This window comes from Cupressus sempervirens, chromosome 7, assembly GCF_028749045.1.
Source record: "Cupressus sempervirens isolate cs-2001-9-10 chromosome 7, ASM2874904v1, whole genome shotgun sequence".
NCBI lineage: Eukaryota > Viridiplantae > Streptophyta > Pinopsida > Cupressales > Cupressaceae > Cupressus > Cupressus sempervirens.
The window spans coordinates 324228601-324253783 of record NC_143124.1 but is presented as its reverse complement, the minus strand read 5'-3'; the positions used below and the strand labels follow the sequence as shown (position 1 = coordinate 324253783).

The window sequence follows — 25183 nt, the reverse complement described above, 5'->3', positions numbered from 1 at the left end:
TTAAAAAGTGTGGAAAGAGGAGAAGTAAGGATGTTGAAGGGACTATATTGGTGTTAGTTTGTTGCTGGGATCCACCTCCAACATCTTCAAGAGAAAATCCATGCCTACTGAGCATCCCATAATTTTAGCTATGCTTTTAAGCCAATTCTGTAAACCAGACCTCCATTTGCCACATCCAAAAATATTGCTCAAAAGTTGCACACATTTGTCTATCATCTCCCAAGTAGAACCTACCACATGCTGAACTACAATACTTAGCTTCTCTTCTAGACATTTACCACAAAATAGGGGCTCTCTTATGACCATCTCTGCAAATATGCATTTGAGTGCCCAAGCATCAATTGCAAAAAAATTGTATGTCTTTTATTGCATTAATTATCCAGAGGTCTATACCCCAAGGACATAGATTGTTTCTCATTTCTTTCCATCACACAATTCTTTTTATCCTTTGCCATCTTTTCCAATGCAAAGTCTTTAAGCTTAATTTTGATGCCTCCTGCCTTGTTTATAGTGAGAAGATAATTATTAGGCTTAAGATCTCTATGTGCAATGCCCATGTCATGGTAGTAGGCCACACCACAAAAAATCTCCTACATTAGCCCTTTCACCAAGTCGACCCTATCAGTGTTCTTGAAATATAACTAGTTATGCTCATCATGATTATATGGATATATCAATGATCCTCCATGAATAGTTTTCTTGATGAGTTACAATGAGTCTGTATCCATCAACTCCATAGAAATGTAAGCAATCTCATTTTCATGAGCCACACCCAAATCATCACCATTATTGTGGACGGTGGTTAAAAGCAATTTTTTAAAAAATAATTTGACTAGGAATTGTATTTGCGATAGATGTTTTGATGACTAGTCGTCACTTGCACAACACATCCATTACAAAAATGTCACAATTATTATAACCAGTCCCAATGGATGAACAAAACTTCTAAAATGCAACTGTCACATTGATGTTGTGATTGTGATGACTGATTGGAAGCTTAAACTATAGTATCAGTCGTCACCATTACAATGGATTACCTCCCCATCACAATTTGTGATAGTAAAAGTTTAATGATCTGATAGAAGCCAATTCATGGTCTTTTTGCTAGGGTGATGGTTAGGAATCACAATTGCGATGACATTCCATTGCAATTTGGGTCCAAATGTAGTAGTGTGGGGACTAGCCTTGTTTCTTCTTAATCTTCTTACCTAGAGTGCTAGAGCTTGACATTGAGATTTGTAATCTTTGTGTTTGGAGCTCCAAACTCAATCTTTTAGACTCAATTTTGTTTCTTCACCCTTCCTAGGCTCTCCAGTATGTTTCTTCTCTTCTACAGATTTGAGTTCAATTAGAGAACTCTGTTGTCCTGCCTCCTTTGTTCCTTCAATGAGAGCTCTTGAGGCTTGTGACCTTTCCTCACTAATAGTATATTTCTCTACTTGATCATTCTAATCATTTTCTAACATTTCTTCCTCAACATGACATTAATAGTCTTTTGTGGCTCTACTTTAGCCTTTATTTTCTATGGGTTCATCCTCTATTGTGACTATATCAATTTGTTTCTTACTTTCTTATGTCATTTGATGTATAGTCTCTACTAACTACTTGACATCATCATAGATGTCTTCTTTATTATCAAGTTCTACTTCTCCAACCTCCTTCACTTCTTCATCAATATTCTCCTCACTCATTAGAAAATGATTAGAATGATCAATTAGAGAGATTTGTAATACTTGCATTTGGAGCTCCAAACTCGGTCTTTGAGACTCAACTTTGCTTCTTCACCCTTCCTAGGCTCTCTAGTTTGTTTCTTCTCTTCTGTATATCTGAGTTCAGTTAGAGAACTCTGTTGTTGTGCCTCCTTTGTTCCCTCAATGAGAGGTCTTGAGGCTTGTGGCCTTTCCTCGCCAATAATATATTTCTCTACTTGATCATTCAAATAATTTTCTATCATTTCTTCCTCAACATTACATGAGTACTTCCATCTTGTGCATTAGTTTCTTCATTTTCCAACACATTCTAGTGCTTAACAATAGTAGCATCATCCTTTGTTCTATTTGTACTTGAAAATTTCTATCAATAGGAATTATTCATGTATTAATGATATTAACAATTACCTATTGAGATGTCTCTTGACCTCTGATCTTTGCATATTCTTCAATTTGCACAATGACAGGATTGGGGTCCAATAATGTGTCTCTTATTGGATTTAGATTAGGAGCTTGCTCCTTTATTTCTTGTTTAGTCTTCCCAATTTTTTCTGGCTCTACTTTAGCCTTTGTCACATATGACAATAGATGTTATATTGGTTCATCCTCTATTGTGACTATATCAATTTGTTTCTTACTTTCTTGTATCATTTGATGTATAGTATCTACTAACTGCTTGATATCATCATAGATGCCTTCTTTATTATCAAGTTCTACTTCTCCAGTCTCCTTCACTTCTTCATCAATTTTCTCCTCAGCAACAAGCATTAGACCAAAAATTGTTATCCCACTTTCTAGTACAACTTCAATTTTATTCTTTAAAATCATATAGGCCCTTCTTTTTGGTATAAAATTTTGGCATAATCCTTTAATGGTATAGATATATGTTGCTTTCCTAAATTAAACATTTCTTGAGCTAATGTAGCCTCTGTCATCTCTCTTTTTGTTGTTAAATCCCATTTTCATTTTGCATCAATCTTATTGTACACTTCTTTAGGTAGTCCTTGGCCTAATTCAATTAGTGTGTACTTGAAATTGAGCATCATGTCAACAACAACATATTCTACCTTTTCCCTATCAACCTTTCTCAAGGTATCATACTTCATGAAATTGAATCCTAATAATCCTATTGTAATCCTTATATTTTCACATACTTTATCAATATCTTGAGGCTTCTTGTGTGTATCCACTCTGAATTGGATCAAATCATAAGATTTTGTTCTCTCTACCTCATCTTCATCATCATTAGGCTTCACTATCATCCTAATAATTTTATTGTATTCCTTATATTTTCACATACTTTATCAATATCTTGAGGCTTCTTGTGTGTATCCACTCTAAATTGGATCAAATCATAAGATTTTGTTCTCTCTACCTCATCTTCATCATACCTCATCTTCATCATCATTAGGCTTCACTATCAACCTTATTCTTGCTTTCTTCTTTGTCTTGATCTCCTTGGCCTCTGTTGTATCTGTTACCCTTTTCGTATAAATTTTCTTTTGAATGGGTCTGGTGATATTTACTATACCTTTCTTTGGTGGTTCGACAATTGGGGTGCTAGCTACTCTAGATCTCTATCTTTTTACCCTTTGTGGTGTGGTTGTGGGCTTAATATCCACCTTATTCAAAATTTTCTACACCTTTGGTTCAACTAAAACAACTTATTTATCCTTGGTTGTATTAGGCTTAGCAACAAATAACTCCTTACCTTTACCTTCTTCTTCTTCACTTCTCAAATCTTCTCCTTTTCCCTCTGTTATCTATAGTGGTGCTTTACCAAAAGTACCCTCTAAACTTTATATCATCTTCTTTATTTTCCTATTCATCTTAGGAACCTTATTTTTCATTTGCATTTTAACCTTGGCTATGTCATAAGTGCCAAATGGTTCATCATTCTTATCCATCTCTTCATCCAATAATGCAGTTATAGTAGATGAAACTTCATCAATGTTAACCTCATAATGGAGAGGTTCTAACTATATGACTCTAGGTATAATAGCTTGAAAATAAGTATAATTAGCATCAACAATACAACACACATTATTTTAATATTGATCAACAACCAACTTAGGGATTCTAAATCTTTTTCTCATCTTCTATTTGAAATCGTCAAATTAACCACCCATTATATTTTCAAAAATTTTAGTCATTTGATCGATATATTCTGTGATTTGTTGGGTTATTGGCATTTTTTTATCCCACACAACATCTCCTATAGTGGGGAATTATTATTGCACATGTAACATGATCTCACATCATGAACCATAATCACTCGAGGTGGAATTGATGATAACATGCCAGAAGAGTCTCCCTTCAATGCGATGTCAGGGTATGCCTTGAATTTTGATAGAGGACAAGCTTCATTTTGAACAATTTGAGCATTGATTTCATTTAATGTCACTTTCTTCTCACTTGTGGATGCTATTTTGTACCTAGGGTTTGAATTCTCAAGCTTCACAACTTGGTTTACAATAAACTTTACACAACTAACCTTGTATTGTTGACAATACACATTGCATTCTTTCACAAATTTGATCAAACTTGCTCTTTAATTGCCTAGATCCTTGCTCTATAAATTCTCAATTGATGGTTGAGAGAAATGATTGATAAAATCTACTATATAGGTTCACATGGTCAAATTAGGTATTCAATTAATGTTTCATACATAGTGAAGTTACTTATAACTGTCTCTATCAACTCTGTGAAATTTAGCACACACACACTACTTTCAATTTTTCTTGGTTAATATCATGACTCAATTCATATTGACATTTAACTTAATACATTAGTCTATAGCTCGGTACATACTGCAACTCGATCTTCACTAGAGTCCAATACTAAGACTCGGTCTTCACTAGATTTTAACTTGGCACCAAAAATCACTTCTCTTTTGAAACCTTAGATTTTTCCTTATGCATCTGTTATTCTGATTTGGACTTCCATTCATATAGTATTAGGAACTAATGTATTATTTATCCATTTGAAACATAGTTCCATACATACCTATTTTTTTTAGTTTGAGGTGGGGAAATCATCTAATCCATTGGATTCATTCATCACGACTTCACCATTGGAATTGTTGCTTCCATCAAACTTCCTCCTCCATGTTTGATTCATTGCATTCCTTACTTCTTCAACATTGATGTTTTCCTTTTCATTGTTCACTTCAACATTAGGTGTTGATGTTCAGTTCATACAGTCCTTGCTTAGGTGACTGACCTTTTGATAATTGAAACATATTTGTCCAAAAGTTGTCCAGTTTCTAGATCTTTATCTGAGATGTATCCTAGCATATTTTGTTGCAATGTGTATGTATTTTCCATAACATTGACAATTAACCCAAGTATTATAATCCCAAGTTATGGTATTACCTTTCTTAGGTGATTTTTCTTCACCTTTAGGTGTCCAATTATTCTTTTCTTTATATCAACAATCTTGTGTGGTATTACCATACCTTTGACATGCATATCAATAACCTTCAAATCTAGAAATAGTTTGTCTTATTAACCTTTGATCTACACTCATGTGCTTGATGACCTTGTTTGTTGCAGGTGAAACAATAACCATTGAATTTGGGTTTCGAGTTTGACTTAACAATTTTTCTTTTGCAACATTTGCCGTATGGCCTAGGTTTCCATAGTGATAGCACATAGGATTCTTGTTCTTTGGTTTTGCAATCACATCCCTTTGTTTTCCTTTCTTTGATGATTCTCCTTAATTGACACTTGATAGGAACTCGATATAGCCTAGTCCAGAGGTGTCATGAAGTATCCTTGGTGCATTCATCTTCTCATTAATAAATATCATGGCCTCTTTAGGTTTGTTCAACCTTTCAAAAAATTCCTTTTCAACCTTCAACTCATTCACCAATTTGTCATTCTCAAATTTCAAATTTGCAATCTTTTACTCCTTTCTTACAATCTCATGATTTACACTTAGCAACTAATTAATCATGTCAAACTGATTGTGGGTTAGCTTATGTACTTCCTTGATCCTTTCATCAAGTCTTATAGCCATCTATCTTTTATCATCTTCTACCATTGCTTTGTCTTCCTCGACCTTTGCTTTATCTTCCTCATCCTTTTTCTTTTGTCCAGTCACTTCACATAGCCTTACTACTTGTATCTCATGTTCTATTTTCAATTCTTTGACTTCCTCATTCAAAATGTTTCTCCTCTCCAATAGATCTACTAATTATGCATCATATTCACTAGAACTTCCTTCATAAAATAGTTTTCCAATAATCTCTTCTTTGTATTGGGTGTCATTTTGTTGAACTTCCATCTTTTCAAGGATTTTCTTAATGTCTCTTTTATAACGTTGACTTGCTCATATGCAAGTTGAACATCAATCTTCTGATTCTCAATGATTTTTCCTAGTTTACAACCTTCCATCTTCATGATCTTTAACTCCCAACTGCTTAGACTTCTACCAAGAGTACACTGCTATGATACCAAATTTTGAAAATCTAATAGGGAAAGCATGATATTGAGAGGGGGGAGGGTGAATAAGGATCTATAAAAATTCTTTTATTTTAAACATGAAAATATTTGATATCTTTACATAAACCCTAATTTGAACATTAACCTTACACTAATGTAATCATTCACATCAACATAATATCAAATCTAACTTCTAACTACATGAATGAAAACTCATAAACACATAGCATATTAACACAATGATTTGCTAATGTAGAAACCCTCCAAGGTGAAGGTAAAATTATGGTGGGGATGACACCCATAAAATCTTCACTATTGTAGCAATAAAGTGTGCATGTTAAGGCAACAATATTTGATAAGTTTTGATGATTTACCCTATGAGGGGCCAATCCTAGTAGAGGCTAAAAAAATACTAGGTTCTACCTTGATTAAAGGATTTTTACATCACAACTAAGTGAGTACTATGCTAAGAGATTTACAAAAGCATGTTAAAGCTACCCTATTAAGAGATTTAAACCTCGAAACACCTGTTAGAATGTTTAGTACATGCTCCTTTAGTATGGACTTACAATACTAATATCAAATATTATCTATCCAATGTATTATCACGTCTCTATAATTTATCTTCTTTTTCTCTACACAAAACTATTTAGTGCACTTCTTGGCCTCTTCTATTTGATTCACCTCCAAAACTTTGCATACAACCAAAATTTTCATCCATAGATACTCAGACACACAAACTAGATCATTGACCCTCCTTAAATAGCTATTTGGGTGAACCTTCTAGATTCCAATCAACAATATAGAATCATTTCTTTTTCCACGTAGTCCTTGCAATTTTATGATTAGTGGATTACCTCCCATAGGTATTGGTGATCTTCTATTTGATGTGAAATGAACTCCTTGATTACCTCCTCAATCTATAAGACATGATTCCAACTCAATAAAAATAGTTTACATAAGATTTAGTGCCATTCCAAACAAATATGAAAAAATGTGTTACTCAATACTAACACTGTATTGATGCTCAACATAATTTTTTTAATCATGCTATCCCTTGGCCTTAACTACAGTCAGCATATGTTGGATTACTTGGCTGTTGTATTAATCAGAATCAACACCTGCCCTTGATAAAATTGACAATCACTAGAGTACTTGGTAACCTCATTCTTTCTTGACAATAACTACTATTGGGCACATAACTTAAAATAAATACGAGTTTTCAATACTTATCTCAACTTATATAGGATGACTCAGTCCTAGTGATAACTCGACAACCCTACCTTGTGAATGATTAGCTATTTGACACTAATAGAAAACATGATTTAGGAATCAACATGGTTTAAGAGTTGATTATTTGAAGTGGAAAGTAGTTATAGTATTACCCCCAAAAATTCCATTATGGTTAACGAAAGCCTATAAGGACTCTTTAAAACTATGAAAGACATTAGGAAAGGGGATCCCATCTCCCTCTTTCTATTTATAATTTTGGCAAAAGTAATTGGAATATCTATTATAAAGGAAAGGGAATATAGTTTATGGAAAGGAATCAACATTGATTTAGGAATTGATCCTCTATCAAACATCTAATTTGTTTATGATACACATTTGATGTGTGGGGCCTCCATCCAAGAAGCTAGATTGATAGAAGTAACTTTGGATAGATATGGGGCTTCTCTAGGATAACGTATTAACTGGAATGAGTCAAATATTTTTTCTATAATACTGTTGTTGATTTATAGAGGCAAATATGTAATATTTTCGAGGATAAAGATGGGGGAATTTCCTAGGAAATACTTACGGTTACCCTTATTTGAAGGAGAATGTTGAGAACTTTTTTTGAACAAATTGGTTGATAAAGGTGTAAAGAGAATGAAGTGATGGAAAAAAAGTTTGTTGACTTATGTTGAAGGAATTTTAAATTTACAATGATAATTTACAATCCTTATGTATTTTATGAGGTACCTCAAAATTTCTATTAAAATTTTGAAATATATTGAACAAAGAATGAGGATTTTTTTTGGAATAGTTCCTAAGAGGAGGATAGATTCATTTGATTGCATAGGAGAAAATCTATAGGACAAAGAAAGGGTGTAGTGTTGGTTTTAGGATTTGGGTTTATTTACAATTATTTGACTTCAAAGATGATAGAAAAGTTTCTTTATAGAGGGATTCTTCAAGTGGGATACCTTATCTACAAGAAAATGGTGATTTTAACGATCTGTATGTCTTCTTTACAAGGCTAATGAGGGATAATCAGTTTGACTATATTGAATTGAAAGAGGAGTTGATGGGTCCCTAAAGGGGATACAAAAGTATGGTTTTGTTAGGTCTCACAAATCAAATGTAACATAGAACACTAACAATATTTTCAAGTACGAATGTGTTGATAACAAGGGGAAGTGATATACTTCTTTGACATGATGCTAAGGGTGAAATTTCTTTAGAGAAAATGGGTTATCATTTATTATGTAATGCGTAAGATATGTTGACCATTATGAATGATTGATGTAGTTGTATGGGGGATTTTTTCAGTATGCCAAAGTGATGATTTAGATCTTATGTGTTGCATTTTTGACAATGTTTGTCATTGATGCCAACATATCCATTTTTTGGATAGTTTAGCTAGAGTTGCAGAGGAAGATTCGTTCAGTGATGTTCATGGTCAATGAGTTGTGTTATGCACACTTGAAGGTATATTTGAGAAATTTTTCTTATGCTATGTCTATGTTGACAGAAAGCAATTTGAAGATTTACGTGATTTACATAAAGTTTTGTGGAGACTATTCTTAGTGCAAATTTCTAGTTGACAATTTCTGTTAATTGCATTGTGTCTTTTCAGTGAGGCTGAATATCATTCAATGGGATTGGATTATGATTGAAGACATGTTGAGAAAACTTTATTTAATGTGGCAAAATCAGATGTTCATTCTGTGAGGAAATGTGAAGATTGTTTAGCATATGTTTCCTAGGATGTTGGCTATTGTAAAAATCTTTATGGGAAGTATTAATTGTAATGTAACATGTATTGTAATATCTTATTGATGTCCTATACTATTCATTGAAAATTAAGAAAGTGTCAAGGCCAACTCAATGCTTGTTTATGACTTGGTATAAAGGGAATTTTTTTCCCTTGGTTGTAAGTGTAGCAATTAGATTAGTGATATCACATGTTATATGTTATGCAAAGTTTGGACACAAATTATGAGCATATATTGATGTTGAGGATGTAATGTAAGCTTCAAAGGAATTGAATTGGTAAAGAATTTTTTGTTTGGTTAGTTTAGAACTTGGATATGTTATCCGAAAGATTGTTTAGTGAGGATAGTTTGAGGCTGTTTTAACATTGGGTTCACTTGTCATCCTTTCAACTCCTAACAAGGTTGGTACAAATCCTAACAAGGTTGGAATATCCTCATAGGGTTTTAAAGTTTCCTAAAAGGGACTCATATATATTGATTATATTTCATTAGCTCCTAACAAGATCTATCCTTTCACAAGAAACTTCATCTTATGGGCATCATTCCCATAGAGGTTTTCCCTCTGATCAAGGGTTTCAATAATTAACATATCTGGTGTTATTGTGCATATGGTTTTTGCATCTATTGTTTACATGTTTATAATTAACAAAGATATTGAGAGTTATTTTTAATGTATAATTGATTCACCCCCTACCCCCTCTTAATTATCCTGGTGGGCTTTACTTTCTAACAGTTGGTATCAAAGCATCAGGTTCTTGAAGGAAAAGTTTTGCAACTTGAGGAGATCCATGGCTTATTTCAACAAAAGTCCAAAGTTTTATGGAGTGAATTATGATAGCTAGAAGGAAAAGATAAAGACTCACCTATTATGCATGGGTCTAAAATTTTAGTTGGTTACATTGAATACAACTACTATAATAGGTGACAATAATATTGTAACTTGTGAAAAAAGTGATAAAGACATATTCATGCAAAATATGGTTACTAAAGAAGCATTGTTGTCAACTCTTTTTGAATCTAAATTTTTAGAGGTAAAATCTTCAAGGCTTTTACATTAAAATTGGATTGCTTTACAAAAGATATTTGAGGATGATGAACATGCAAAGAAGTCTAGATTGTAGAGTTAGATATGTATGTTTCAAGATGCTAAAATGTAGGAAGATTAAATTGTAAGAGGATAGATACTTTAGTAGGATATCTAAGATTATTGTAGGAATTAGAAGTTGTGGTGGAACTAAGATAGAGGATGTGACTGTGTGGAATATTTTGAAGATCTTGATACCTAATTTAATTTAGAAGGCACAAATGATTGAAAAATTTATTCTTTGTACACCTAAATTTACAAAAGAGACTCTTCTTGGAAAGTTGTGGTCCTCTAAATTGTGGATAAAAGAGAATGAAGGATTACCTAGAGTTGAGACTTCATTTAGTATACAAAAAAAAAAAACCTACTTTGAGAAGGAGTGCTAGTACAAGTGAATATTATGCTAGAGAATGAGCTACAAAGAAAGAAGGCAAGAATATTGATGAAGGACTTACATTGTTTATGAAGAGAGAACCTAAAGGTAATAGAATTCTTGTTTTTTAGACATGTAAAAAGTTTGGTTATTATTCATCTAAATGTCCTAAGAGAAAAAAATAAGTTTAAGCCTAGAAATCCTTTCAAGTCTAGAATACCAAAGGTTTGAATCTTTGTTAATGAGGATGATAAGCTTGAATTCAAAATGCTAAATTTCCTACATGATAGTGATGATAAGGATGAGGAGATAGGATTTTCTTCAATTAAGGAAGAAAATCTTGAAAAAGAAATAAAGGAAGAAGTAATAGAAGAGAAAGCCTTCATATCACATGTTGAAAATAAAATTTTTGATTGGATTATAGGTAGTGGTTATTTAGATCATATTATGGGAGATATGAACAAATTTGTTGAATTCAATAGTTATGATGGAAGGATTTTTTGAGTTGGAAATAATGCAGCTTGCCACATCAAAGGAATATGATCTATTACTCTTGATGGAAAGAACAATACTAAGGATTTTTACCTTTTGGATGGATAGAAATATAATGCTTTGAGTGTTGGACATCTTGTTGACATGGTATATCAGTTGCAGTTTACATAGAAGAGTTGCATTATCAAGGACAAGAATGGTACATTGATTGGTATTGACACAAGAACAAAAGGCAATGTATTTCAATTAAACCCTATAGAGATGACATATTTGGTTGCTAAAGTGGATGACAATTGGCTATGGCATATGAAATTATATATTTTCCAAAGATTATGAAACCTTCTAATATAATTTGTAAAGAATGTGTGTTGGCAAAGCAGAAGAAAAGTTCATTTCTAAGTAAGATGTTTACTACTTCAACAAAGTTGGATATTGTACATATAGATATGAGCGGTCCTATATGGTGTAAAGTATTTTATGTTTTTTTAAAGATTATTTTACTAGCATGATGTGGGTAGCATTTCGTAGATAGAAATATAAATCTTTTGAGAAGTTTAAGATATTTATGAATAAAGTTGAAAATGAATATGGTTTGAGGATTAAATACATGAAATTAGTTAGAGGTGGAGAATTAGTTTCAAATGATTTTAACATATTTTATGAGGATAATGGTATAAAGAGACAACTTTCAACCCTTAAGGCACATCATCAGAATGGAATAACAAAAAGAAGGAACATATCCACAACTAAAGTAGCTAGAGAAATGATGTTCAAGAATAATGCATCACATATATTTTGGAGAGAAGGAGTGAACAACACAATATACATAATGAACAAAGTGTAAAGTAGATAAGCCACTATTAAGATATTGTTGTGGTTTCATAATGCATGCCCCATTTCTCCTTGAAATGGGGACACCCTAGTAAATTCTTGTCTCCCAAACCACTAGTCCAGGGCCTAGGATATTTTTGGAACTCCTTCTAGAGTCTGCGTCTCACATTGTCTCCAACTGAGAAGCCCCCTAGTGTCAAAATTGCAAATTTTGGAGATAAGGAGTGTTTTTTTGTGTAAAGAGCACACTAGTGCACTTAGCACATATGTACACCTATCCTAGGTGTGCAAGTACACTAAATGTGCAAGTGTGCACTCTTCATCCCTTGAAGATGTGCACATGTACACCTGTGCATGTGTGCACCTCCAAAGGGTACGCACTCTGACCTCGGGCCTATATAAGCCTAGGAACCCCTCCCCTTTCCTCATCATTCTTCACGCATCTTCAACGATCACACCTCTACACCTATCTAGGTGCACTAAATTTGCAACAAAACACAAGTTATACAACACCAAAGGTGTGCATATGTGCACCTATCCAAGGTGCGCATGTGCACACCTCCGTTCAAACACAACAGAAAAATCCTAAAACTAACACCTAAAAAATACTAAGGCACAAAGACAAGAAAAGGTACGCACATGCACACCTATTCAAGCTGCACATGTGCACACCTTTTCACAATGAAACGTAGAACCTAAGATAAATAAAACCCAAGGAAGGGTGTGCATGTGCGCACCTCCCCAAGGTGAGCACATGCACACCTTTATCTAAAAAATCAACAAAGACATATATAAGGGTGTGCACATGCACACCCCATCAAGGTGCACATGTGCATACCTTTTGTGCACATAAAAACATTGGACTAAGTTTCCCCCCCTTCGCACTTGCTTCACATGTGCGCACCTCACCAAGGTGTGCACGTGCGCAAGTGCATCAAAATGGTTATTGAGGAAACATTTGAGTGCACCTAGCACACCTATGAAGGTGCGTAAGTGCAAATCTAGGGCTATTAGGGGGATTGAACTATTTTTCCACTATTTTGGTGATTTGGGTTAGGTTTTTTGACAACTAGGGTTTATTTTAGGTGATTTTTTTAGCTCTCTAGATTATTTTTTTCTTGTGTGTAAATGTAATGACATCATCATCGTCATCAATGGTAGAAAATATTGCTCTCAAGCTTGTTGTCTTCAAATACCAAGGAACACCAAAGAAATCTCGCTTTCAAGATGCACATGCATAAATCAAAGACACTAAGCTCGAACATATTAACTGGAATACATTCCTTACAATATGCAAAAAACCTAAAGAAAGATCTGCAATAGTATCAGCTATGACTAGGTCGGGGATGGTGAATGTAACATCACATTTGACTTCCATACAATCCTCTAAGTTAATTATGACATTGGCAGAACATTATGTTCCAAAAGAAAAGGTTGTCAAGTCTGTGACAGGGGAGATCATCCTGGATCTCAGGCCGAGGAATATTGAGAAGGTGTTTCATCTTCCAAGGGTTGATCAATATGTAAAGATGACCTATGATAAGGTAGAAAGATGGTATAGATAGAATGAAAAGCAAGCTAAAGAAATAATTCAATCTTCCTTCTTGATTAATAGAACACTGGTAGGCTGTAGATTCAAAAAGGTAGAAATGATTTGGGGTTATATGAAGAATGACATTGGATATGCCATAGTGCTTTTAGCTAGAGTCATGGGCTTACCGGCGATTGGACATCTTAATATTTGGATGGTGCACTTCATAGAGACTATTAGGACAACCAAGATGCCAATGGATTGGGCTACTATCCTCAGTGATAATCTATATGAGCAGCTGGTAGACATAAAAGTGGATCCAATATTTTACATGACATCATACATGGTGTACTTACTAGTGACTAGAATGACCGACTACCCAACACTTTACAAAAAGGGTAGCATGTAAGATGAAAATGCATGACCCTATGTCAAATACACTTAGCTTGTGAAGAAGAAGCTTTCAGATTAGAACAAGGAGTACAAGATAGTGAATGATAGTTTTATATTTGCAATCTTCTAATTCATAGAGGGTAATTATGCTAAACGGATGTTAGTAGAGGCAACAACTAGAATCATAGATTTTAGTGCCTACTACACCCAGTTCAAAACATTCACATACCTAAGGGTACCTGGCACATAGGTGAACCCAATGAAGCTCCCAAGATATCCTTCTGATAGGCTCATTTGGTTGGAGATCACCAAGCAACTCACATCTACATATGACAGAGTGAGGAAACAACACAAGAAGACATGGGTGTGGTTGATCACCATAGGTTCCTTTGAGGTCAAGGAAAAGAAGGATATAAAAAACTTTGATTTAGAATGGGATCAGTATCCCTTGGAAGAGTACAAATCCCATATCCCATACTTTGATAATATTGGAAGGGTGCACCACTCGACAGGGAAGCAATTCATGCATGAAGATGCATTAGAGGATCACTAGATGAATGCCATAGATGACAATGATGTCAAAATTAGAGACTATTGTAGGATGACTATATATTTAGCAGAAAAGGCACTTAAGATGAAGATCTCATTAAAAGTTGTTGAGAAAGACACAAAAGATGTCTTAGACCCATTGTACAACACAAATAATATATATGACAAGCCCATAATGAATGCATAAATTGGTAGGGATGAGAATGTGGACATCAACAATAGAGCCCGATTTATTGTCTAGTTGATAAGGGAATGGATCAAGAAATTATTAAAACTTGATCCAGTTCCCTAGGCTATTTTTCTTCAAGCCACAACATGCCCAACTAGGGGTAAAGGTGCAAAAGTCATAGTACCAACCTTCCCTGCTCAATTCCTAGTGAGGCTGGAAATAATATATCAACATGAGAGGGATGTTGAGTACTCTAGGGAAGATAAAGAAAAGAACAAAAATAAGAGAGTGACAAAGGGTAGTGAGAAAACAAATCAACCCAACCATCTCAACAACTGCAACAAGGCCCTGAATGAGCAGAGCCTCAAGATGAGTAGGCATCCCAAGTCAAAGAGATGAGTAAATGCCTCCATTAGGATAGGATCATGAGCCAAAATAAGAGGAAGAACAGAGGGTGCCACTGATAGGTCAAGAGGAAGAAGCCTCCCCCTCAACATCTAAGAAGGCCAGGATTGAGCCCATTGTGGTAGGGTCACATAGGAGAAAACTGAAGAAAAAGGATACTCCTCCTACATAGGTGCCTGAAACCATGCTTGAAGCTGAAGAAGAAGAGGAGAAACAACTTGATAATGTTTCCCTAAGTCATAGGACTCGATCAGCCAAGGCCTCAGAAGAGGAAAATAGAAGGAGTTCCACTTTAACGCCACCATTTGATCCAAAAGAACTTATTCAAGTTACAACTTCAGAGGATAAGCAACAATAGTGGATCATGGAAATGGCTAAACAACAACTTGCTAGAATATAAAATGGGTTTCTTACTCTCTCCAAAATTATGGAATTACATATTTTTAGAAATACAATATGTAAAGCCACATAGATGTTTTCTTTACAATATTCTGCAAGACAAAGGTACGAATTAGTACCCAAAATTGCCTAGGCTACACTATGAGCCTTCCTCATATAGGATATTTTCCACCACCTAGGAAGGTTATACAAATTTATCCCTAACCCTTGAGGTTGACCAAGCCACAAATAATTTTTTTTTTTCATATTTATTACATAGAATCATCTCAAAATAATTATAAATTATAATTTTAGCTAGCCCAATTTCTCGAGGCCATAACTTTTAAATGATAGTTGTGATTGGCTATTAAAACTAGTTTCCATAAATGATAGCTCCTAATCTTCTATGCCCTAATTGTGTAAGTGTTGTTAGCTGGGGTTCAACCGTTCAACATATTTTTAGAAATACAATATGTAAAGCCACATAGATGTTTTCTTTACAATATTCTGCAAGACAAAGGTACGAATTAGTACCCAAAATTGCCTAGGCTACACTATGAGCCTTCCTCATATAGGATATTTTCCACCACCTAGGAAGGTTATACAAATTTATCCCTAACCCTTGAGGTTGACCAAGCCACAAATAATTTTTTTTTTTCATATTTATTACATAGAATCATCTCAAAATAATTATAAATTATAATTTTAGCTAGCCCAATTTCTCGAGGCCATAACTTTTAAATGATAGTTGTGATTGGCTATTAAAACTAGTTTCCATAAATGATAGCTCCTAATCTTCTATGCCCTAATTGTGTAAGTGTTGTTAGCTGGGGTTCAACCTTGTTTTAGAGTTGTTTAAGTCTTCAAAATTGAGCTCAAAGAATTTGTACCTAAAGATCTTAATTACTTCCAAATACACATGTTATGATATTGAATCTCTTGTGATAAGCTAATATAACTAAGATGAACCTCCACCTATGAAATTAGAACATTCAAAGCTCATATGACCAACTTACTAAAAAAAGTAAGTTTCCACAAATAGTAAATCTAGACTAAAATAACCTTACTGAAAAGGAAAGAACAAAAAAATATTTTTGGGTGATGCAAGATTGTCCTTAAACTCAAGATGATCCTACATCAACATGCCTTCCAAAAACCTGACACCAAGAGTAAAAATAGGTTCTTAAATGTAGGGAAAAATCCTCAAGGGAAAATGGGTCCCTAATGTTAAGAGCGATGTAGTAGCTAGTATTCTTAGTCTTGGAAAAATGGGTTTGCAATAGGTGACCTCTACAACAGTTTTTTTTTTTTCTGCATATTGGATTGGAAACACCTCTAAATCTCCACGCTCTAAGAATCCAACTACTTTCTAGGTGTTAGCATATTCTGAATGTGTGCTCTCCATTATTATCCTTTACCACCTTATCCATTGGGTCATGCCTCTTTGTGAGTAATAGTTTCATATATGTATCCATGAGTACATTTGGAACCACCAACTTCCCCAAGCCATATTTGCAAGCATTAGATTCTAGGTTTGCTAAATTGGACTGCTCAATACCACATTCTAAATAATTACAACCAAGTTGTAGGTACAAAGGCATAACTAATATGTATGAATTGAGAATATAAACCCTCATCGGTTTATCATAATTTCTTTAGTTTCAGCCCATTGAATATCTATTATTGGTTGAGTGCTTCAATATGTCCAAGAAATCATCAAAAATATTTCTCTTGAAGTATTCCTCTAGCTTGAGTGATGTCTTGTTGGAGGAATTCTTTTAGAATATGGTTCTAATCAATAATTTAAACACAAAAAGAACTAGGGCTTCCTAATGAAATCAAGAATTCACCATTAAACCTTAATCAATATAAACAATTCATAGCCCCACAATACTTCGACACTCAAAAATACTCTTTTCCCCATAACTCACACCAATTAAACTATACAATCTTCAAGATAATTGTAGAAGGATGAAAACCCTAATTAGGAGTCTAAATCATGAAAAAACATTAATTTCACACATGAAAACCTCCTTTAACCACCTCAATAGCTCCAAAGAACATTACAATCTCAAGTGAATGTAGAATGAATAAAAAATAGATCAAACAGGATTTTTAATTTACTTCTGCAACAACTACCTTTGCATCCTATTTGTCATTAATTCACAAGTGAATAAATAAATCAAAAACATTTGAATTCTAAAATTTAAAGCTCAACCATTGAACACATTCAACATTCTACTGGTCAAATTAACCAAATTGAGCTCAACTACTATATCAACAAGTGAACTAAAGAACTAGCCAATATGAAGATACCTTATCATAGAAAGGAACATGTTAGCACCCTAGGGTCTACATCTTTTCAAACTCCATCAACTAAGTACATGTTGCAAGATCTTGTGATCCCATATAGAATAAACATCACACAACTTTTATTACAAGATCTTGAGGACCATCAATCTCTCCAATAACTTAACTATAGAAAAACCATACGGACCAATAAAGTTGGATTAACTTTTCATCTGCAACAAATGATCATAACAAAATTTCCCATGTACTAAAAGATAAGCACTTTAGTTATGAGGAACTTTAATGCAATCAACAACTATAGTAAAGAATTCCAAGCAACCATTGCTGACTATTATCCACTTGGTCCTATCTCTTAGTTACTCACTAGCCAGTAACACATGGAAACATCTAATAATATCACTTTGGTTGAATATCAAGCACATTTTATCACATGATCAACGGAGTAATTGATCCTTGTAACATTTTATCCTTTAAGAAAATGATAACATGAAATATCATCCAAGAACCTTTTCTAAAAATCAAAATATTTGCATTGAAATTCAACATGTTTTGAAAGATTAACATATTAGTAACTTGACATTTAACAAAATGGGATGAAAAACATAACATAAGGATTTCAAAAATACCATTGACCAACTAACAAGGGAAAAATGACATACTCAATCACTATCCTCTAATTAAAAAAGAGTCAAACCATGACATTAGCATGGCACTGTGGGTCAAATAAAGGAATGAGGCGTCAACATTCAATGAAGGAAACAAAGGGAACTACGTAACATGAATGTTAAACACATGAATTGGTAGAAAATAGTAGTTGGGACCATGGGTTTAGACTTAGGGAAATACACTTTAGGACATGGAAAAATTAATGTGCTCAATACTTAGTTTATTAAAGTGCTACAATTTAAAATTGATGCCCCCTACTAATTATGATAGTTCACCCATCTTTAAGTTAGAAAAGGTAGCAATAAATTAAACCAAAATAGGTCTTATTCAACACTTAGACATGTTTTTGACATAAAATCCTAAACCCTTCACTCTATAGTCCTGAAGATCACTTCCATAAACCCTAAAATGACATAAAATCCAATAAAACACAAGAAAATTTACATGGTGGAAAATTTTAATACCATGATATTGGGGAAATGCAGCTTAAAGAACCTAAATTTCATTCAATGATAACTCCTTTTTATTCTTCTTCACCTTGTGCAATTACCAACTAGGGAAACCACATCCTTTTATTATTATTTGATCACACTCTTGAAATCAACATGGCTAGCGATATTAGCAACAAGAAATAATATTTGCAAGAGTATGTCCTTAGTCATAGTTTCTTGAAAATATGGCTAAATATTTATAAGCTCCACTCTTAGATCACTTTAGATGAAAGTAAAGTATGGAGGAAGATGTGTACATTTAACCTCGTACAAAGGGTGTTTTCATCCCCAAATTCAACTCCCTCAAAGAGAAGGAAAAGGTGTTATAAAATGGCCTCTAATCTTTTAGTAGAGATTTTTAATGCTTAAAACCCAATTCCCTTCTTTTGATCCTAGATCAAAGACCTTTTGAACCACATGTTCCTCTATGAATGTGTTTACCTTATTAGATTCCAGAATTTAGGAAATAAAGAGTTTGCACACCATTGGGTAATGACTTTGATAAACATTATTGTACTTATAAAGAAATGATTAATTTTGCAAGCTACACCTAGACATATTAATATTTTGAAATAGATTGTCAAATTACTTTTCTATGAAAAAATCTTTGAAGGAAAGTACTAGATGTTGGAGGCAACTTATAAATCATGAAAAATCTCCTAGATGTGAAGTATTTTTCAATTAATCATGCTACCATTTAATGCCAAAAGATGCTTGCTCATGAAGCCAAGCATGAAATGATGTTAAGAGAATCCATGAATGTATTATTCTAAGAATATATATGATTTACACTTACATGAATTCCTAGGGATCAATCGAATTCATCGTCATTGATTATCATTGTGCTCCAAGATTTAGTTTTCTCACTCAACAATACACTATTATGGTCCTTTGTTGCACACCCAACACCACTGTCTTGAGGGTAGTCCTTTCAGGCACCACAAATAAATGACTTTTACCTAACCTTCCTCTTGTGATGTGTGAACCACTTCCATTGTTGAAAAATATCATCCAAGGACTCTATAAATATTTAATCAAAAGTATCAACATATATATTCCCCAAAATCCAATATCACATACCACCACAAATATTTGCAGTACTTTTTACATATTTTTCCTCATTAATAAAACGCTACAATACTATAAAATGAAAAACAAAATTATTTAAAAAGTTCATAAAAATGGTTAAATTATATAAATTATTGGTGTAGGAGCACCTAAGAAGACAAGAGTACCAGGAGGCCAAATTTAATAATATGATCAATTTAATTTGATTTTGGTCATTCATGATGTATTAAATTAATTTGATTCAATTTGAATAATAATGTAAGGTTGAAAGACAAAATTGTAAAAGTTGTCAAATATGTAAGTAAATATTGTCAAAAAATGTGACAATATGGAAAATATGATGCAAAAGGAAGGTGGAAGGTCATAAGGGAAGTTGGGTGGTTTCTGAATTCCTAAAATGTTATAAATAACTCATATTGGTCACTTCAAATCAGAAGGAGAAGAAGGATAACATTTTGGTATTAGTTTGTGCATTCATTACTGGCTATTTTGATTGGTGTTCACTATTTTTATGTTGTTTCCGGGCCTTTTATAGATAGTTATAGTCTATAAACCCTATATAAATTATATATTTATATAGTAGGGTGATTTATCTTAATTATACTTTTGGTTTGGATTAATTTCATTCAATTTTGAGGAAGTTATGCAGATTTTAATGAAAGTGTCTGTTTGCACATTTAAGATTCTCTGATAACAGTCATGTTACAGTGTTTGGTATTGACACATACATATGAATTATGACCTTTAATTAGATTCATTGGATATATACATACAAATGGTAATCATTTCCTTTTGGTTTGAGCTATTTTTATGAATATTTGTGGAAGTTATGAATCTTTTAGTAGAAACTATTTTTTTTAATATCTTCAATGGAGTTGTGGGCATAAATTTGCATGCATGTAATGATTTATGGATTGGAAGAATGAATGGGTTACATATTTGGAAAATAAACTTAAAAAGGCTCAACATAAAATTGTTTTAGGATCACTAAGTTTTGGTTTATGAAAGATATTGGATTTTTTATGCAGGGTTACATGTGTCCTTTTTGGTTTATGATAGTAAAAATGGATTTCGATACAGAGACCATAACATGTAAAGGAATAGTTGTATTGGGCTCAGCTTTGGATATATTTTAGGACTAATGTTGAACAACTAGTCCAAAGGATTTTACAAGAAGATATTGAGAACAAAAATTATTAATAAAATAATCCGATATAGAAATCAAACTGTGTGAATGGAGATATATTGATAAACTTGTTGAATCATATATTTTGTTTTACCGTATGAGATGCCTCTAAATCATAAATTTATTGAATGTATATTGAAGGGATCAACATGGATTCCATTTATTATTGTTTTTTAATATGATACTTGCATCAAATTGGTATTAGAGCTCAGAAGATTATGAGCATGTGGATAGAAGACAATCTGCACCATATAGTATTGGGTATTTTGATTCTTGTTGTGAAGTTACTTGGTTGAACTAGTGCAAGTTCACTCGCTGCAGATAAGTGGACATGGAGGTCTACCAAAAGGGCCATAGGAGATGGTCCATTTTGTGTTACCAAGAGACTGAGGAGAGAGGCAAGAGAGGACTCCCAAGTGAGGGATAAAATTTGGTGTTTGTAGCTACTTTAGGAGGAGTGGACTTTAGATGAGAGATGCACCTTGGAGGCAGCCAAAATAAAATCCATAGATAGGAGTAATAGTTGAAAGGATAAAGAGGAACTAGCGGAGGCATCAATCCAGTGATGAAGGTAAAGAGTCAATAGATTTGTTTACAAATTCTCACCAGAGCATTTCCATGGGACATGGAAAATTTTCAAACTTGGGAGTACGGTGCAGGAGCACCTAAGAAGACATGAATACTAGGAAGCCAAAGTTAATAATAGGATCAATTTAATTTAATTTTGGCCATTCAGGATGCATTAAATTAATCTGAGTCATTTTGAATAATAATGTAAGGTTGAAAGACAAAATTGTAAAAGTTGTCAAATATGTAAGTAAATATTGTCATAAAATATGGCAATATGAAAAATATGATGCAAAAGGAAGATGGAAGGTCACAAGGGAATTTGGATGGTTTCTAAATTCCTAAAATGTTATAAATAACTTGTATCAATTGGTCATTTCAAATTAGAAGGAGAAGAAGGAGAACATTTTGGTATTAGTTTGTGCATTCATTCCTAGCTATTTTGATTGGTGTTCATTATTTTTATGTTGTTTCTAGGCCTTATATAGATATTTATGGCCTAAAAACCATACATAACTTATATATTTGGATAATAGGATGACTTATCTTTTTTTTTTTGATCGGTAAATGACAGAGCCCATAATGATATATTATAAATAATAAAAATTACAATAACATTCCTCTATTCAAACGGGCACTGGTAGGAAAGAATGGGGAAAGAAAACCTCTAGTCTAACTCAGGACCGTAGTCCTTTATTATTACAGCTTAAAAGGGGCATACCTAAGTCCAAGTATCCAAAAATGGTATAAACAAATTCATTGAAGTCTAGAATAATAAAATTACATTCCTACAAGTTCTCATTCGCCTCTTGACTAGATATTAGAGGATCTCTTCAAACAAGATCTTGGATATTATAATCCTATTTGAACAATTCATTGAAATGTTAGTAAAACCACAAGGAAAAAGACTTATGAGTTAAGCAGAATCCTTTATGAGACATTTAGAAGAATCCATATGAGAGCATCCTATCATTTAAACATTATAATAAACCTGAACATAGATGAAAATTCATACTCAACTAATAATCCTTGAGTAAAAGAAAGTTGTACCAAACTCGAAAAGACATACACCTACTAAAATAGGAACCCGAAACAAGTTTTCCCAAAAAAAAGGATCTAGTCTAAGAATTAAATGATCCTCCTTGATAATATGTAAGCTAAACGAACATTATCACCTCTAGAGCTACCCTTCCACTAAAAACAATATAACACTATTAACTCAAACATTGATTGAGTTGGATAAAACTAAGTGAGGTGGACAAATTACTATCCACCTGTAATAATAAACTATGAGGAGTGCCCACAATATAGAACCAATGCCAACAGATACCCTAACATTTCAATCCATAAGGTAAATCGAACCCCAACATAAATAGGGATACTCCTCCTCATAATAATCTAGTCTGCTACTTTCATCCATTTCTAAGAATCCCCAGAAAATTTAAGGAGCCACAGACTATTCATTCTATTTCTCCTATATCTTAATCTAGACCAAGATAAAGCAATGTTAAAAACCTAATCTAATTAATCATAATCCAAGTAGTATAATGCTAGTCAATTACCCCTGAACTAGTTGTATGATTTATTAATGAAAACATAAACCATCACCAGTAAGGGTCCCATAATCAGAATTTATGCCCATTCACAATCCTTAATGAAAATGAAACATAAAGCCAATAGAAATAGAAGAAATTACACCGTCGAAATAATATTATATTATTAATCATATCTAGAGGCTGATACAAAATGTGGGAGCTGTGAAATCTCATTAAAACAGTAGAGATGAAACCATAAACCAAAAACGAACAACCACATACATCAAATTCTACTATTCACAAGTATATCAATATATATGTTGATAAGTTCCTACAAGCTAATACAAAATGAAGGAGCTTTAAAATCTCCTTAAACAGCAGAGACGTAAACATATACCAAGATGATACATAACCTAAAATAATAATACTACTGCTGAAAGTCTTTAGTGTACTAACTTTGATGCTAAATTGCTAACCATGCCCTATTACTACTGAGAATATCCTACCCTTTCTTACCCATGGTATGTATACACCGACTTGATTTCACTTATCTTCGATACACCATAATGACTTCTGCCACTTCATTGGGGTTGTCCACCTAGAAATTTGGGGGGAATTCAAAGTCAAACTTTTCCTTGCTAGACTTCTCTATATTGGGCGTAATAAAGTTTAGGGCATCCAAATCCTCAAAGGTTAACCCCAGTTTGATGTAGGCATTGAAGGCATTAAGGTAGTTCATCAGCCATAATTTGTTTTCGTCTGCCACTATCCCCATCCATTCGAGTAGTAAGTGAATGCTGGCCTCCATTCTTGGTCATTCTTTATAGAAGGCATAGTTTTCTCTGACCACTAGTGAGGGGTGACAAAACACAACCTCTAGCTCTAGAGAGCCAGGGGGAGTTCCATATACCTTTCTGGCAGTGGAATATGAAGTTTCCCATCAATACTTCTGATGACCTACTTAAGCCCTTTCCTCCATGTGGGGTTAAAAATGCTGTTGCAAAGTTGGATAATGACTTCAGGTTTAATTCTCGCTCTGGCCATACATCCTATAAAGGAGCCGATGATGTCAATTCTTGTCCTCCACGTGTAACTATAATCGAAGACACCTTCCCCAATGGTCTTGCTCACTGCTATTTTGGCCATGTCATCTAGCGGGTTCAAAATTCTATTCCACTGCTCTGGCTTGACATTCTCACAGAAAGCCATGGTACGAACCTCTGACGAATCAAAGACATAAATATTTGAATCCATTTTGATAGTGGTAGGGCTATCTAGGGTAACAACAATGACAAAATAAAAAGGCCAAGTCACAAGATCTAGAAACCTCCAGACCTGACCTCATCCTCCGATGACGCCAACAATTCAAGTCACGCATAGAATGCATAAGTTGAGGTGGGAAGCTAACAACATATGATGATCCAACACCTAGATGTCTGATTGAGAGGTTCCCATCTAAAACAATGATTATCTAAGAAGGCAGACAGATCAAAGGGTGGTCTAGGATAACTAAAGACTAATTAAGGGTTACTACCGAGTTAGGAAGATTCCATATTATCAACTTAGGGATATAGGTCTATAACGATTGAAGAACCCATATGAAGTAAATAATTCCTAACTTCGAAGGAACTCTAAAAACATATTCAAGAATCTTTTATAATTTGCACATTTATTTCGTCTGCTCCTTTATTAGCTAAATCATCTGCTTTCTTATTTCCTTCTTGGAATATATGGCATATCCTATAATCAGCTAATTGATCAATAAGTAAAAGGACATTGTTGAGTCTAGAATTTAGAACCTAATTTGGTGTAGTCCATTTCTTGATCATGTTGAGGATAATTTGAGAGTCTCCCTTAATAATAACTTTTGACAAACCTAATTTGAGACAAAGCAAGAGGCCTTTCTCCAAGGCTTCTAACTCTATTAGGTTGTTGGTAGTAGACCGAATAGATAATGCCTTTTTAGCAATCCAATTGCATGTATCATTATTTATAATGTAGCCAATACCTGCCAATCCAG

The 25183-nt window shown here is 33.7% G+C and overlaps 1 pseudogene; it reads right to left on the bottom strand.

The window, feature by feature from the left end:
* On the bottom strand, window positions 1-24417 carry LOC149546719 (cell division control protein 2 homolog B-like; annotated as a pseudogene).
* Between the last annotated feature and the right edge of the window lie 766 nt (window positions 24418-25183).